Raw genomic sequence first — 17,381 nt, forward strand, 5'->3', positions numbered from 1 at the left:
CCTTTCGGTCCAACCAGTCTATGCTGACCATATTTCCAAGCTAAGCTAGTCCCACTTACCTGCATTTGGCCCATATCCCTCCAAATATTCATGTACTTATCTAAATATCTTTTAAATATTGTAACTGTACCCACATCCATCATTTCCTTTGCAAGTTCATTCTGCACATGAACCATTTGATCTGTACAAAGATTGCCCCCCCCCATGTCTTTCTTAAATCTTTCTCCTTTCGCCTTAAAAATATGGTCCAAAGTCTTGAAATCCTCCACACTAGGGAAAAGGCATCTGCCGTACCCCTTATCTATACCTCTCGTAGTTTCATAAACCTCTGTGAGGTGACTCCTCAACCTCCTACACTTCAGTCAAAAAAGTCCCAGCCTATCCAGCCTCTGCCCAGAACTCAAGCCCTCGATTCCTGGCAACATCCTGGTAATTCTCTTCTGAACCCTCTCCAGCTCAGTAATATTCTGAATAATGCTCCTTTGAGAAATATTTGAAGATTTTTTAAAATGCCTTAATGGGATATGAACTCTATTTTAGATCAGAGTGGTGCTGGAAAAGCACAGCAGTTCAGGCAGCATCTGAGGAGCAGGAAAATCGACGTTTCGGGCAAAAGCTCTTCATCAGGAATGGAGTTCCTCGGATGCGTCTGACCTGCTGTGCTTTTCCAGCACCACTCTAATCTAAACTCTGGTTTCCAGCATCTGCAGTCCTCACTTTTGCCTAGTATGAACTCTATTGGCAACCCCCACACTTATTGAGCTTTGACAAAGGGTCAGTTAGACTCGAAACATCAGCTCTTTTCTCTCCTTACAGATGCTGCCAGACTTGCTGTGATTTTCCAGCATTTTCTCTTTTTTGGTCCCACTTATTGCCTTGCTCCAGTGTCCATAGGAGGCTGTTGGTGAGCTGCCTTCCTGGGTTGACTTGCTTGACCATTCCAAAGAATACTTCAAGCTCATTGCTGTGGCTGTGTACTGAGTAAAGTCAGTTGTTTTCCTTCATTGAAAAACATGTGAGCCAGGTGCGTTTGCAGTGGTCATAGCATTTCAAGACTTTAATTTTGCTGGTGTTTCACAGGTCTTGACCCCCCAACCGTATAAGGACTCTGGGATCAGACAGTAAGTTGTGCATTACTAATTACCCTTGAGAAGGAGAGGACGAGACAACTATAGCTGACAAGGCAAGTCAGGGACATTATGAAAGCAAATGAAAAAGCATACCACATAATGAAGATTAGTAGGAAGCTAGAGCATTGAGATGCCTTTAAAAACCAGCAGAGGTCAACGGAAACAGCAAGACGGTGGGAGAAGATGAAATATGAGGGTAAGCTAGATAGTATTATAAAAGGAGATTGCAAGAGCTTTTTTTTAAATATATAAAAGGTAAGAGTAGATATTGGACAGCTGTAAAATGAGACTGGACAACAAAGAAATGGCAGAGAAACTGAATAGGTACTTTGCATCAAGCTTCACAGTGGAAGACACCAGCAGCGTACCAGAACTTCAAGAGCGTCATGAGACAGAGGTGAGTGTAGTAACCACCACTAAGGAGAAGATGCTGGGAAAGCTGAAAGGTATGAAGATGGATAAATCACCCAGACCAAATGGACTACACCCAGGGTTCTGAAGGAGGTAACGGAGGAGATTGTAAAGCCATTGGTGGTAATCTTTCAAGACTCATTGGAGTTAGACAGTGTCTTAAAGAACTGAAAAATGGCTAATGTAATACCCCTGTTTAAGAAGGAAGGAAGGCAGAATACGGGAAATTAATAGGCCGGTTATAATTGCAATCTTTGGCAGGATTTTAGACTCTGTTATTATGGATGAGATGTAGAGTACTTAGAAGTACATGGTAAAATACAGTTGAATTAGCATGGCATTTTCAAGGGGAGATCATGCCTGATAAACTTTTAGAATTACTTGAGAAAGTAATGAGCAAGTTAAACAAAGGAGAGCCGGTGGACATGATCCATTTGGATTTCCAGGAGGTCTTTAACAAGGGGCCACACAGGAGGCTGCCGAATAAGATGAGCCCATGACATTAGGGGGCAAGGTACTGGCATGGATAGAGGATTGGCTGACTGGCAGAAGGCAGAGAATGAGGATAAAGGGATTAGGATGACAGCCAGGGTCTAGTGAAGTTCCACAGGGGTCAGTGTTGGGACCACAGCTATTCGTGTTATACATTAACAATGAAGACATTGTTGCTTAGTTTGTGGATGGCACAAAGAGAGGTGGAGGGACAAGTGTTGTTGACAAAGCAAGGAAGCCACACAAGGACTTGGTCAAACTTGGAGAGCAGGAAAAAGTAAGGTTATGCAATTTGGTAGGAAGAATAGATACATAGATTATTTTCTGAAGCACAAAGCATCTTAGGAGTCCTAGATTAGATTCCCTACAGTGTGGAAACAGGCCCTTCGGCCCAACAAGTGAGACCGCACCTGGAATATTTTGCGCAGCTTTGGTCTCCAAATTTGAGGAAAGACATTCTGTCTATTGAGGGAGTGCAGCGTAGGTTCACGAGGTCAATTCCCAGAATGGCGGGACTATCTTACGCTGAAAGATTGGAGCAACTGGGCTTGTATACACTTGCGTTTAGAAGGCTGAGAGGGAATCTGATTTAGATGTATAAGACTATTCAAGGATTGGACACTCTGGAGGCAGGAAGCATGTTTCCGCTGATAGGTGTGTTCCGAACCAGAGGACACAGTTTAAAAATAAGGGGTAGGCCAATAAGAACAGAGTTGACAAGAAACTTCTTCACCCAAAGAGTGGTGGGTGTATGGAATGCTCTGCCCCAGAAGGCTGTGGAGGCCAAGTCTCTGGGTACTTTCAAGAAAGAGTTGGATAGAGCTCTTGAGGATAGTGGAATCAAGGGTTATGGGGATAAAGCAGGAACAGGATACTGATTGAGGATGATCAGCCATGATCATAATGAATGGTGGTGCTGGTTCCAAGGGCAGAATGGCCTACTCCTGCACCTATTGTCTATAACAAGTCCACATCGACTCTCCAAAGAGTAATCCACCCAGACCCATTCTCTCATTTCCCTCTGACTAATGCACCTAACACTACGGGCAATTTAGCACAGCCAATTCACCTGACCTGCACATCTTTGGATTGTGGGAGGAAATCCAAACTCCACACAGACAGTCGTCCAAGGCAGGAATCAAACCCAGGTCCTGATGCTGTGAGGCAGCAGTGCTAACCAGTGAGCCACTGTGCTGCCTAGCTCAGGATTCTCCTAAGATTAACATGCAGATCCAGTTGGCAGTTAATGCAATTTATTACCATTTATTTTGAGAGGGCTGGAATACAAGAGCAGGCATGCAACTGCTGAGGCTGTATAAGGCTCTGGTCAGATCACATGTGCAATATTGTGAACACTTTGGGCTCCATTTCAAAAGAAGGATCTGCTGGCCTTGGAGGGGGACGAGATGAGGTTTACAAGAATGACCCTAGCGATCAAAGGCTTGTCATATGAGGAGCAGTTGAAGATCTAGGTTTGTGTTTGATGGAATTTAGAAGGATGTGTGGGGGTGGGACTTGATCGAAACTTACAGAATACTGAAAAGCTGGATAAAATGGATATGGAGAAGATGTTCCTACTAGTAAGAGACACTAGGACCCGAGGGCACAGCTTCAGAGTGAAGGGATGACCCTTCAGAATTGAGATGAGGAAGAATTTCTTCAACCAGAGGGTGGTGAATCTGTGGAACTCATTGCCACAGAGGGATGTGGAGGCCAAGTCACTGAGTGTATTTAAGACAGAGATAGATTCTTGATTAGTAAGGGGATCTAAGGTTGGGGAGGAAGCAAGCGAATGGGGTTGAGAAACGTATCAGTCATGATCGAATAGCAGAGCAAACTTGATGGGCTCACTGGCCTAACTCGGCTCTTATTTTCTTATGGTCTTATGGCAAAGGTGGTAGCATTTCAACTTTGTGAACCACTACAGCCTGTGTCATGGCTGCTGCTACACCAGTAGTCTAGTCGGCATGATTTGCAATTTTTTGACTCAACAATGATGAAGGAAGAGTGTTATCTTTGAAATGAGGGAATTTTCAATCCGTTGCTTCCCCAAACACCTACTGTCTTTGTCCTTCTGGGTGGTAGAACTCAGCATTTTGGAAGAGGCTGTTATAGATGGCACACACTGCAGTCATGGTGCATTGGTGATGGAAGGTTTGAGAACTAAATATTGTAGTGTGTCATTCTTCAAACTGTCCTGCTGGCTGCCTCTGTTCTTCAATGTAGTCTGTCCCTATTAAAGAGAAGCTGTACCGAAAAACACGAGGCCATTTCTGATTGTTGCTACAATGTTAAACAAAGAAAATGAAACAATAGGACATCCAGGGATCTGCAGGTTAGTTTGATTGTCCGTGGTCAATGCAGGGTTACCGGGATACGGTAGGGGAGGTTGGGTCTGGATGGGATGCTCTTTGGAGGGTCAGTGTAGACTCAAAGGGCTGAATGGCCTCTTTGGCACTGTAAGGATTCTATGACAGAGAGAGAAAGGGCTCCAGGGTCACAGATACAGCGCTGGAGACCAGACTAATGGAGCTAAGAGAGAGGAGAGATGACATGATTCCCCAACAGGGCAGAAGATCCTCATGAAAGAACCTTCAAGGGAATTTGCAGCAGGTGACCAGGATGGTCAAAATCTGGAATCTGGGTCCAAGAGCTGAATAGCAATACAACTGGAAGTTACTCGAGTGGGTGGTCAAAGTCAGATCTCTACATGGTATCGCCTGGCCACCACATCATCACACTCTCTTTCTGCTCAATGCATAACACTGGCACTGCTCGCCCATCAGCACTCTCAGGCAGTCTGGACTCACATCTAACCATCGCACACCTCCCAAGGCTGACACACCCAGCTCTCACTGCTCCACATTCCTCCAGCTACGGCACACATATCATCCAAATACACTGCTCCCCAAACAGCAACTTCTCTCTCTCTCTCTCTCTCTTGCGCGCGAGACAGAGAGGCTCATCCAGAAAGGGGTGGAGCAGGTGAGCTGAGAGGACCACCTGAGCCCTCTGGAGGAGTTGGTTGTCAGCATCATGAAGATATGCGAGGCAGCTGATAGCATCCACCATCCCGGATAGCGTGCAGGATGTTGTTGCATTCTGCCCTTTTCAACATCCAGCTCATCCTTGTTCTGCCGTCTGGCATAATGTGCGAGCTGCAGGTGGTATGACAACGGAGCACTCAGAACTCTCTGCAGCCTTGACCCACACCCAGTGGTCCCAGGGAGAGAGAGAAATAAGGCAGGCACAGTTTGGGAAATTTAGCTAGCATGGACGAGTTGGACCGAAGGATCTGTTTCCACGCTGGGTGGTGCTATTGCTCACTTATTCCAAGAACAGCAGCCACCAGCTCAGAGACTGGCACTGCTGTTACAAATTTGGGACTCATGGTTCAATGTGGCACGGAGGGCCACAGGGCATGGCACAGAGACCACTCCCTCAGCCCTCCACAGCCTCTCCAATATCTCCACTGCTGCTGACCCGGAGGCACCTCTTATTCCTGTTGATGTTTGTGTGTGCATAGGTCACCCATCGTCTGGCTGGAGATCAGGAAAGGTTGGATAGACTGGGAAAAAAACCCAATGAACTGCGGACGCTGGAAATCTGAAACAAAAACATAAATTGCTGGAAAGATTCAGCTGGTCTGGCAGCATCAGTGAAGAGAAAGCAGAGATTCAGACCCAGTGACCCTTCTTCAGAATGCTGCAAGATCCACTGAGATTGAGTTTGCTTTCCCTGGAGCAGAGGGGACTGAGGGGGCACATAATTGAGCTGCAGGATGCAGAGACCTAAAGCAAGTGATGAGCTTGAGTGAGAAATGTTATCCATTTGGACTTTCTGATTCTAAAATCAGTCTCTTTCTCCTCCTTAATGGCTAAGATTTTCTTCAAAGGCTTACAATGATCCATTCTGCATCAGGGAAGTCAGACAAATTTAAACACTGCTGATAAGGCGAAAAGACTTTGCCAGAAATTCCTTTATTCCCATCCCCCCACTCCAAGGGTTCTCACTGGGAGTCAGGAGTCAGCTAGAATTTCCATTCCCAGATCCCAGAGGCCATAACTCACTGAAGATTTAGGAATGCATCGGGACACAGCAAACCTCCGAGCCACACTGCCGAGACGAAGTAATTTGGAAGATGCACTTTGCAGTTAGAAAATGTACATGAGTGCACTTTTATCATTGAGGGTGGACAGTGAAAGACCATGGAATAGGAGAGCAGCAAAGTAAAAAAAACTTCTCGAACCCAGACAAAAACCAACAGTCAAGCATGTTCAGGTGTTAGAGCTTTTCTGTCTGAGTCACCCACACTAACCCCATTCTCCTGCTCACTCCACTTGCCCTTTGATATCCCACAATTGAAATCCAAACTTCTGACCCTCCCTGTTACCTGGTTATATGGGGTGCTGGTGACACAGTGAGAATCCAAAGGCCCAGGCCAATGCTCTAGGGACGTGTGTTCAAATCCCACTGTGGCAGATGGTGAAATTTGAATTCAATAAAGTCTGGAGTAAACAGCTGGCCTACTGTTGATTGTGTGAAAAGCACATCTAGCTCTCTACATCTCTCTCTCACCCTTGGTGGCTTGTTTTGATTAATTGAAAACGTGGGTGGAGGTGGATTTTGGGACAAAAAGTACCACTGAAGTCAGAAAAAAGGCTGTTCAGTTGTGTGAAAGAGTGCTTCTGGATAATGTATTTTAAAAATCTATCTGGTTTACTAATGTCCTTTACAGAAGGAAATTAGAATAGATTCCCTACAATGTGGAAACAGGCCCTTCAGCCCAACAAGTCCACACTGACCCTCTGAAGAGTAACCCACCCAGACCCATTTCCCTCCAACTAATGCACCTCAAACTATGAGGCAATTTAGCATGGCCCATTCGCCAAACCTGCACATCTTTGGATTGTGGGAGGAAATCAAAGCACCCAATGGAAACCCACGCAGACACAGAGAGAATGTGCAAACTCCACACAGACAATCATCCGAGGCTGGAATCAAACCTAGGACCCTGGTGCTGTGAGGCAGCCATGCTAACCACTGAGCCACCATGCCACCTATATGTGTAGTTCTTATCTGGTCTAAACTACATGTGACACCACACAGACAGCAATGTGTTAACTGGAATTAATTAGGGATGGGCAATAAATGCTAACCTAGCTCTTAATGCCCATATCCTGCAAACCAATTTTTAAACAATCACCTTAGTCCACTCCAAAATGCCAAATTTTCCACCCAGCCTATACTACAACTCAGTCATAACCCCCAAAAGTATCACATTCCCCACTCACTCCTCATATCTTTTAGAATCCCAACCAAACCAATTCTATTGTGTTGTTCACTCCCTGAACATTTAATAACCCCAATCAATCTAAGAGTCACATTGGACTTGAAACATTAACTCTATAGCAGTGCTCTGTTTACACAGCACTCTCCCCCCCATTCTCTTCATATTCTCTTTAGGATGCATTTGCTGACCTCCATAAACATGCAGAGGAGCAGCAAAACTTGAAATAAAAAACAAAGCCCCTATTGTCCTATGAAACCATAGGGCTGCTTCCTCATTAAAGAGAGATGACTGGTGTTGGTTTAACCTGAGAGGAGAGGTTGAGAAGGAGAGTCCTCAGCCAGTGTTGGAATCAGACCCACACTGTTAGCATCACTCTGCATTGCAAACCAGCCAATGGAGCTAACCAACCGTGTATGATGCAAACTTAGAGACAAAAAAACAATTGCAGAAACTGGAATCCAAGGTAGACAGGCAAGAGGCTGGAAGAACACAGCAAGCCAGGCAGCATCAGGAGGTGAAGAAGTCAATGTTTATGGTGTAACCCTTCTTCAGGATTGGGGTGGGGGTAAGGGGAGCTACAGATAAAGGGGGAGGGGGGATGGTGGGAGAGAGTTTTGGTGGGGAGAGGGGCACAGTGGTGAGGTAGGGATAGATTAACACAGTTAGAGGGAAGATCTGGTTGGTCAATGGGAAGAATGAATATGGTTGGTAGCTGGATAAGGGTTAATCAGAGGAGTGGAAGGGTGGGGGAAGGGCTGGAGAGGGAGTCGAGGGATGCAAAGGGACGTTATTTGAAATTGGACAACTCAGTGTTGAGTTCTGCGGGCTGTACTCTGCCGAGGCGGAAGATGAGGTATTGTTCCTCCAATTTGCGGTCTGATTCGCTACGGCAATGAAGGAGGCCAAGGATGGTCATGTCGGAGAGGGAGTGAGAAGGAGAATTAAAATGGGCAGTGACTGGGAGGTCAGGTCAGCTGAGATGCTCAGTGAAATGTACCCTCAGTTTACATTTGGTCTCACCAATGTAAAGAAGACCACATTGGGAGCACCGGACACAGTAAACTAGGTTGGAGGAGCGGCCTCCACCATTGCCACAGCGAATTAGGCTGCAAATTGGAGGAACAACACCTCATCATCCATCTGGGCAGCCTATAGCCTGCAGGACTCAACATTGAGTTCTCCAATTTCAAATAACCTCCCTTCCTATCCCCTGACTCCGTTTCCATCCCCTCCCCCTCCCTTCCATTGCTCTGGCCAATCCTTTCTTCCAGCCACCAACCGGACTCATTCCTCCCATTGACCAACGACGTTGTGCCCTCCACTTGTGTTCACCCATCCCGATGTCAGCACTATGCCCCTCTCCCCATCCAAAACTCTCCCCCAGCATCACCTCCTTTATCTGCAGCTCCCCTTACATCCACACCCCCTGTTCCCACCCACCCACCCACCCACCCCCCCACCCCCACCCCCACCCCCACCTCCACCCCCCATCCTGAAGAATGGTTACACTGAAATGTTGACTTCTCCACCTCCTAATGCTGCCTCGCTTGCTGTGCTCTTCCAGCCTCCTGCCTGTATAATACAAACCTATCAAGCTCTTAAAACTGAGAAAAAATTTAAAGATGGCTAAATAAAGAGAAAAGCTGTTAAAAAGGAAGATTTTTTTAAAAATTAGCTTCATTCTTTTTTTTAAATTCCCTACAGTGTGGAAACAGGCCCTTCAGCCCAACAAGTCCACACCCACCCTCTGAAGAATAACACACCCAGACCCAATTCCCGCTAACTAATGCATCTAACACTATTGGCAATTTAGCATGGTCAATTCACCTGACCTGCACATCTTTGGACTGTGAGAGGAAACCGGAGCACCCAAAAGAAACCCATGCAGACACAGGGAGAATGTGCAAACTCCACACAGACAGTTGCCCAAGGCTGGAATCAGAACCTGGGACCCTGGTGCTATGAGACAGCAGTGCTAACCACTGAACCACCATTTATGCTGTGCACATTTTTATAAATTTGGACTGCAAATCAAGTGGGAGGAAGCAGATTCCCACATCCCTCAGATTTAGTGCAAGATTTTAGTCAAGAAACCAAGCCTCGGGAAAGGGGTGGGTAAATGGGTTCAGGGGTCTTCACACGATGCTGTGCACCTGACTTTATTTCTGACTCCTCTCCACGCTTCCCACTCCCCCACTGATCGCCCATGACCCCGATCCCATCCACACTCGTTTCTCTTCAAGGTCCTATCCAGCAGCTCACGGGGAGTTGACAAGAGATTGGAATTTGTTTGTGGGATATCAAAGGACAAGTGGAGTGAGCAGGAGAATGGGGTTAGTGTGGGTGACTTGAATGTAAGAACCCTCACGCCTGAACGTGCTTGGCTGCTGGCTTTGTCTGGGTTTGGGAATATTTTTTACTTTGCTGCCCTCCTACTCTGTGGTCTTTCACTATCCACCCTCAGTGATAAAATGTGCACAGATGCACATTTTCCAGCCCCAGAAAAGTTCCCACTGCAATATCACTCAGAAAATACAAAAGTTTAAACACACGTACCAACAGATTCAAGAACAGCTTCATCCCCGCTGTTATTAGACATCTGAATGGACCTCTCAAATTTTTGATTTAATGTTGAACTCTGCAGCTGTAACATTATATTCCTCTCTCTGTTCTTTTAACCCAATGCACTTTGTATGGTATGATTTGCCTCTACTGCACGCAAAATAAACTTTTCACTGTACCTAGATACATGTGACAATAATAAATCAGATCAGATAATAAATTAAATCAAATATCAGCAGGGCCAGCACTCCCAGTGGTGTTGTCGGTCCTGGAGAGCTGCTAGCCTCTGATTGGCCAGGTTTTCCTCCCTTCTAAATGCCTAATGAAGCCCAAGTAAGTGCCTAATTAGCATGCATAGTGTCAGATACTCACAATGGTTTAAACCCCCTGTCACCCCAATTAAATTCCAGTCTGCATGGGAAACATATGGAGAAATGAAGTCTGTCAATTAGGGAGTGAACCATTAAGCACATAAGTACAGCCAAGGAGGCAATGGCCTAATATATTATCAATATTAATTAGATAATTAATCAAGCGATACAGGCAATGTTCTGGAGACCCAAGTTTGAATCCTGCCATGACAGATGGAAGGGCTTTGTATTTTTTTAAATCTGGAATTAAGAGTCTAATGATGATCATGAAACTGTTGTAAACTGTCAGAAATGCCCACCTGATTGAACTAATGCCCCTAAGGGGAAGGAAACCACCACCTTTACTCCGTCTGACCCCACACGTGACTCCAGACCCACAGCAATGTGGTTGACTCTTCACTGTCCTCTGACCCATTTGGGTTTGTGCAATAAATGCTGGCCCAGCCAGCGATACCCAAATCCTGTGAGTAAATAAAAAACAAAGCCCAGAGCAATGTTAGTAAATGTCTCTAAATGGAAAAGATGTTGAAATTCAGAACTCTTTTCTACAAGCTACAAGTGATGCTAGATCAATTGTTAATTGTAAATGTGAGATTGGAAGATTTTTTGGTAAACAGAGGTATTTTTAGTAACCAAAGGGCCTCTATGTCCATAAATGGAGATAGGCTACAGATGAACCATAATTCCACTGAGTAGCCAAACAGACTGGAAAGGCTGAGGTGAGGTCCTTTTGCTCCTGCACTTGTACTTTGACCTTTAATCCATGTTTCAATGTGTCCCAGCATATAGCAGTGCCGTCAAAAAGCAACAGGTGAAATCTGTGGTTAGATAGCTGCAGAAATCAGAGGGGAGAAGAGAGAAGCTGAAAATGTGTTGCTGGAAAAGCGCAGCAGGTCAGGCAGCATCCAAGGAGCAGGAGAATTGACGTTTCGGGCATGAGCCCCTCTTCAGGAAGGAGAAGGGCTCATGCCCTTCTTACAAGGGAGAAGAGAGACCAGAGATAGAAACAGGAAACAGAAGTGAATCGAAAATTATAAGTTAAGGAAAGCCGCAAGTTAAATGAGACATAGGCTTCCAACTCAGCTTCTAATTTGCAGAGCAGACTGCTCGTTAGTATGTTAGACAGGGAGCCAGCTACAGTGTTCAAAAAGGGGAAAGCAGAGATCGTCTCACCTGCTTCCCTCCCACAAACGAGTGCAATTCCTGATTCCAAATGCCTCACAGCATGCAATCACAGATTGCAGCAATCAGACGGTTGGAACGCATTGGGTTTTGAACACTGCTACAAAGGGTCCATTGTAATCAGTCTTCCACATAAGGTATCTGTTTAAGATGAGATGCCCAAGAGCAAGAGTCAGAGAACATAGGACATCACTGTGATTGGACTTGTGGCAGGGACAGTCAATGGACATTATATGTCATTGTAATGTCATGTGGTTAATTGACATGTAGCTTATGCTTTAAGACCCTTGAGGTTTGAAGAGGGAAGAGAGGTATCTCACAGTTTGGATGCAATACAGCGGGACAGGGGATCAGAGGAAGGGGGAGACAGATGAAGGGAGGATACAGAGGGGGGAATGGAGGAGTGGAGGGAGGATACAGAGGGAGAGGCAGAGGGAAACTGAGGGAGGGGAGAGACTCAGAGAGGGTGAAGGGAGAGAGATGGGAAACAGGTGGGGTAGGAGAGGGACAGGGGAATGGGGAGGGAGAGCAGCGGAGTCAGGAACAGAGGAAGGCAGAACAGAAGAAAAGGAGACTGAAGGAGAGAGGAGTTCCACAGGTTGGAGACATTGGGAAAGGGTGAATGGGAGAGTGATGAAGTAGCAAGGAGGGAGAGTTGGAATGACAGAAGGGATTGACTTTGGGTAACAGGAGCCTAAAAATTGGAAAATAATGAGAAGACCAGGTTACAGTCTGGTCTTGTGTGATTTTTAATTCTGAGAGACAAAATGTAAGATATTGGTAATAGGCAGAGACACTAACATGAGAGACAGAGGTAGACAGACAAAGAGAGAGAGAGCAGCAGAGTGACAAAGAGAAGAGATGCAGAAAGATTAGAGGTAAGAGGTAAAACAGGAGGAGTCTATTCAGACCCTTCAGCCCCCTCCATCACTCAAATAGTTTTACAATCTGTATCTCAACTTACTTGTTTTTGCTCAATATCCCGTTGATGCCTTTACCCACCAGAACCTACCAATCTCAGAGACCAGCTGTCAGATGAGAAACTTCCTCCAGTCCAGAAGTAGGCTTTTAAAAGCTCCAACCCCTCCACAGTGATGCTCCTCAAACGTCATTGTGTTTCACTAATTCTCACCACTCAGTATCAAATTTTGGTTGATCATGTTCTTTGGGACATTTTACTTTGTGAAAGGTGCTACATAGATGCAAGTTAGTGTTTCTTTAATTGCATTTTCATTACGCAGATAGCAAAAACAATGGAGGCTTTAAGCATCCTTTAAAAAATGGCCAATGACCATCTTGGTTGAATGGTCTGTGTAAGCAACTTGGAATATTCATGGAAACTTAGAATCAGTCGAAAGACAGAGCTAACTTCAAGACTCCACCAAGAGGAGGAACAGGTGACCAATGTTAGGTAAAGTGGATGGGCTGCTGAATTACAAAATATTTACAATACAGAATCAGCAACATTAGGTACTCGTTCTCCATGAGTGTCCTCCATCCCTTTTTCAATTTGTCCCAGTGCTGGTTTATCTATTAATTGTGATTTCCACATTTTCATTGCTCTTTGGTTAAAGAAATTTCACCTGAATTCTCTGATTTACATTTGTGGCTTCTAATTCTGATCTTGCCTCTTTAAATATTGAATTTTCTGAATGCAAAATCTTGACTTTTTGCAGCGTAATACATCAAGTACTCTGCGTTCATTCAGAGTATAAACTTTGTGGAAAGGAGGGTTGAACATTTTCAACTAGCTAAAATGTTTGTAGTTGTTGATCCAGGATTGAAAACCACCGTCTAACTGCAGGACAAGAGACTTTCTGTCAGGAGCTGGCAAGTCTGACAGGCATCAGTGTACTGGAGATACTCAGAGACCAAAAATCTACACAGCCAGAGCTGAGCTGAGCAGACTGCGTGGGCTCTGAGACTCAATCACTGTTCTGTACTGAGTTAGCTAATCCACCAAGAACAGTTGGTCTCTGCCATGTCTCCAACCTTGGACTCAGGAAGTCATCGTCTCAAACCCCACCCGGAGACTTGAAGACCTTAGTGAGAGCACAAGAAATAGGATCAGCTGTGGATCATACATCCCATTAAACCTGATCTGATAATTCAATACTATCACGACTGATCTTGGGCTCAGGTCCTGAGCAGTGTTGCTGAACGAAGAGACCTTGGAGTGCAGGTTCATAGCTCCTTGAAAGTAGAGTCGCAATTAGATAGGATAGTGAAGGAAGTGTTTGGTATGCTTCCCTTTATTGTCAGAGCATTGAGTACAGGAGTTGGGAGGTCATGTTGCGGCCGTACAGGACATTGGTTAGGCCACTTTTGGAATATTGCGTGCAATTCTGGTCTCCTTCCTATTGGAAAGATGTTGTGAAACTTGAAAGGGTTCAGAAAAGATTTACAAGGATGTTGCCAGGGTTGGAGGATTTGAGCTGTAGGGAGAGGTTGAATAGGCTGGGCCTAGAGAATGAGAGGTGACCTTGTAGAGGTTTATAAAATCATGAGGGGCATAGATAGGACAAATAGACAAAGTATTTTCCCTGTGGTGGGGCAATCCAGATGTAGAGGGCATAGCTATAGAGTCATAGAGATGTACAGCACAGAAACAGATGCTTCAGTTCAACCTGTCCATGCCGACCCGATATCCCAACCCAATCTAGATCCACCTGCCAGCACCCAGCCGATTTCCCTCCAAACCCTTCCTATTCATATACCCATCGAAATGCCTTTTAAATGTTGCAATTGTACCAGCCTCCACCACATCCCATGGCAGCTTATTCCATACACATACCACCCTCTGCATGAAAATGTTGCCCCTTAGGTGTCTTTTATATCTTTCCTCTCTCACCCTAAACCTATGCCCTCTAGTTCTGGACTCCTCCACCCCAGGGAAGAGACTTGGTTTAGGGTGAGAGGGGAAAGATAGAAAAGATACCTAAGGAGCAACATTTTCACGCAGGTGGAATGACGAAGAGGTGGAGGTTGGTACAATTACAACATTTAAAAGGCATCTGGATGGGGACACGAATAGGAAGAGTTTACAGGGACATGGGCCAAATTCTGGCAAATGGGAACAAAAACAGCAGTTGCTGGAAAAGGTCAGCAAGTCTGACAGCATCTGCGAAGAGAAAAGGAACCAGATTAATTTAGGATATTGAGTCGGCATGGACGAGTTGGAGTGAAGGGTTTCTAGGCTGGAACGCACTATGACAGATTGGGTAGGCTGGAGATGCTTCCACTGGGTTTCGAAGAGTGAGGGGCAAGCTGTTTGAAGGGTATGAGATCCTGAATGGTCTTGACAAGGTGAATGTGGAAAGAATGTTTCTGTTTGTGAGTCAGTCCAGAACTGGAGGGCATTGTTTTCAACTGAAAATAAAAAATGCTGGAAATTACAGTAGGTCAGGCAGCGTCGATGGAGAGTTAGCTCGAGTTGCGAGTCTGGATGACTCTTCATCAGAGCTTATGTGAAGTGTGAATGGGGAAGCATTGATGCAATGGTGGTGGGGGATGGAGTTCTCAAGTAGATTAAGTGATCAGCGTGTGAGAATGGCAGATCGATGGTGTGTCTAACTGCCAGACGTGAAAGAACAGACTGGAGTGGGAGGGAAGCAGGGAAAAAGAGGACATGGTGACAGAGGATGTAACAAGTAAAGCTAAAAGCAAGGGAAGGAATGGGAATGGGTTCACAATCTGAAGGTGTTGGACTCCATATTAAGTCCAGAAGGTTGTAAAGTGCCCAGTGTGAAGATGAGACGTTGTTTCTCCAGTTTGCGCTGGGATTCACTGGAGCACTGCAGCATGCCAAGGACAGACATGTGGGCGTGCGAGCAGGACATGGTGTTAAAATGACCGGCTACGGGAGCTCAGGTGTCCTGCAAAGCAGTCACCCAGCCTGCGTTTGGTTTCTCCAATGGGTTGTAGGCCACATAGGGTGCAGCAAATACAATACACAAGGCTGGAGGAGGTACAGGTAAAATGTTGCTTCATTTGGAAGGACTGTTTAGGCCCTTTGATGGTGAGCAGGGAGGTGGTGAGGGGGCATGTTGTACCTTCTGCAGTTACATGAGAAAGTGCTGTGGGGAGAGGGAGCAGTATTGGTGGTTGAGGAATGGTCCAGGGTGTCCCAGAGGGAACAGTGCCTGTGAAATGCAGACCGGGGGAGTGAGGGGAAGATGCGTTTGGTGATGGCGTTCTGCTGGAGTTGTCTGAAATGGTGAAGAATGATCCTATGAATGTGAAGGCTGGTGGGAGGAAAAGTGAGGATGCTGTTGAGAGTGCTGGGAAGGAGCAAGGGCGGAATGATAGGTCAGATGCATTTGAAAGCCCTGTCATCCACAATGGGCAGGACACCACAGTTATGGAAGAATTGGGCATTGGGCATTGCTTATAAATTAGACGTGCCACTTTTAGAACCAAGAAAGGGAGAATTTGTCTTCTCTCAGATATGTGTGCAATCTTGGAACTCTGTATTGGAAAGCAGTAGAAGTGAGGGTCATTGCTATTTTAGGGACAGAGGAACAGAAATTTTAATTAGGGAAGAGCATCAATGACTATTCTGGGTAAATAGGATGTGGAATTCAAAACATAAACAGGCCAGCCAATCGGCTCAAAAGGCTGACTGGTCTACTTCTCCTCCTATTTATATGTCTGTTTGCAATATAGGACCAACATACGCAACTTCACATCATTGGAAAATCCCAGGGAATAAATCAGCAAACCTTTGCTGTACTGTAAATATATCTTTTCTGAAATGTGGAGAACAAAACTGTGCGCAGTATTTCAGATGTGATCACACCCAAACCCTGTACAATTGTGACAATGTGAGCTCTTTTCATAAAAGAGGGGCGACAGGAGGGTGTCTGGTAAGGAACCCTGGGATGTCATACCTGAATGTGTCAAGGAAGCTTCGAAGAGTAAAAATCACTACAAACTGATCTGTAATTTCCTGTGAATATCTCAGACTGTGAACATGATGAAAGAAATGACAGCTTTCTGAGAGAGACATATTTTGGTGATACCGATTTCAAGAATGATCAAGGGCATTCTTCATTCCTGGTCTAAGTCAGAATTCACATCACACCAGGTTATAGTCACAAGCTTTCGCTACTCTGATAGCTTGAGATTTTAAATAAACCTGTCGGACTATAACTTTGCAGAATACGACTTCTGACTTTGTCCACCCCAGTCCAACACTGGCAACCCTGGTCTGTGGGCACTTGTGGACAGAGGTACTAATTTGTACTAATCTGGTTGGACTGCGAGTCAGCTGTGAAGCTCACAGTCAAAGAATGATCCACTAGACACCCCAAAGTTGCAGGTAAATGATTGCCACTCTGCTCCAATTTTCTAAGTTTCTTTGTATGGAATGCTAGAAGTCAGTCAGCAAGCCATTTGAAAGAAAAACCAGACAAAAGAATTACAGCTAACCGGCAAATCCAAGAATCTTATATCAGCTCTTCAATGATCAACATTAACGCTACCAGAACAACAGAAAGGGGAAAAAACAACAATATTTCACTACCTAATCTTTCCAAATGATCCAGAAACTGATCTGTGTACACTTCTAATTTCTAATCTATGTTACGTGCATTACTTTATTGTTTCTTCTCATTATAAACAAACTTTCTCTCTCTCTCATTAGCTCGAGAGAGCCCGGTTACATTGGCTCCTTTTAAAACACAAATCCACTTGGTCTGGTAAAAAGGTACCTGCAGAGAAGGGAGTCATTTTTTAGTTAACCTTCTGGCAACAAACCAAGGCAACACAGGTGAATAAGAAAGGGGATCCAGTTGATCCCTCCTCCTGCGGGAGTTTGCCAATTTGCGGTATTCCATCTGGATCCATAATATAATTGGGAACCTTAACTGTTTGTAACAACTTCTAAAGCACCTTTACGGACCTCAGTGTTTCCCAAAGTGCTATACCACCAGTGAGGTA

This window comes from Chiloscyllium punctatum, chromosome 20 (assembly GCF_047496795.1).
Source record: "Chiloscyllium punctatum isolate Juve2018m chromosome 20, sChiPun1.3, whole genome shotgun sequence".
Taxonomy (NCBI): Eukaryota; Metazoa; Chordata; class Chondrichthyes; order Orectolobiformes; family Hemiscylliidae; genus Chiloscyllium; species Chiloscyllium punctatum.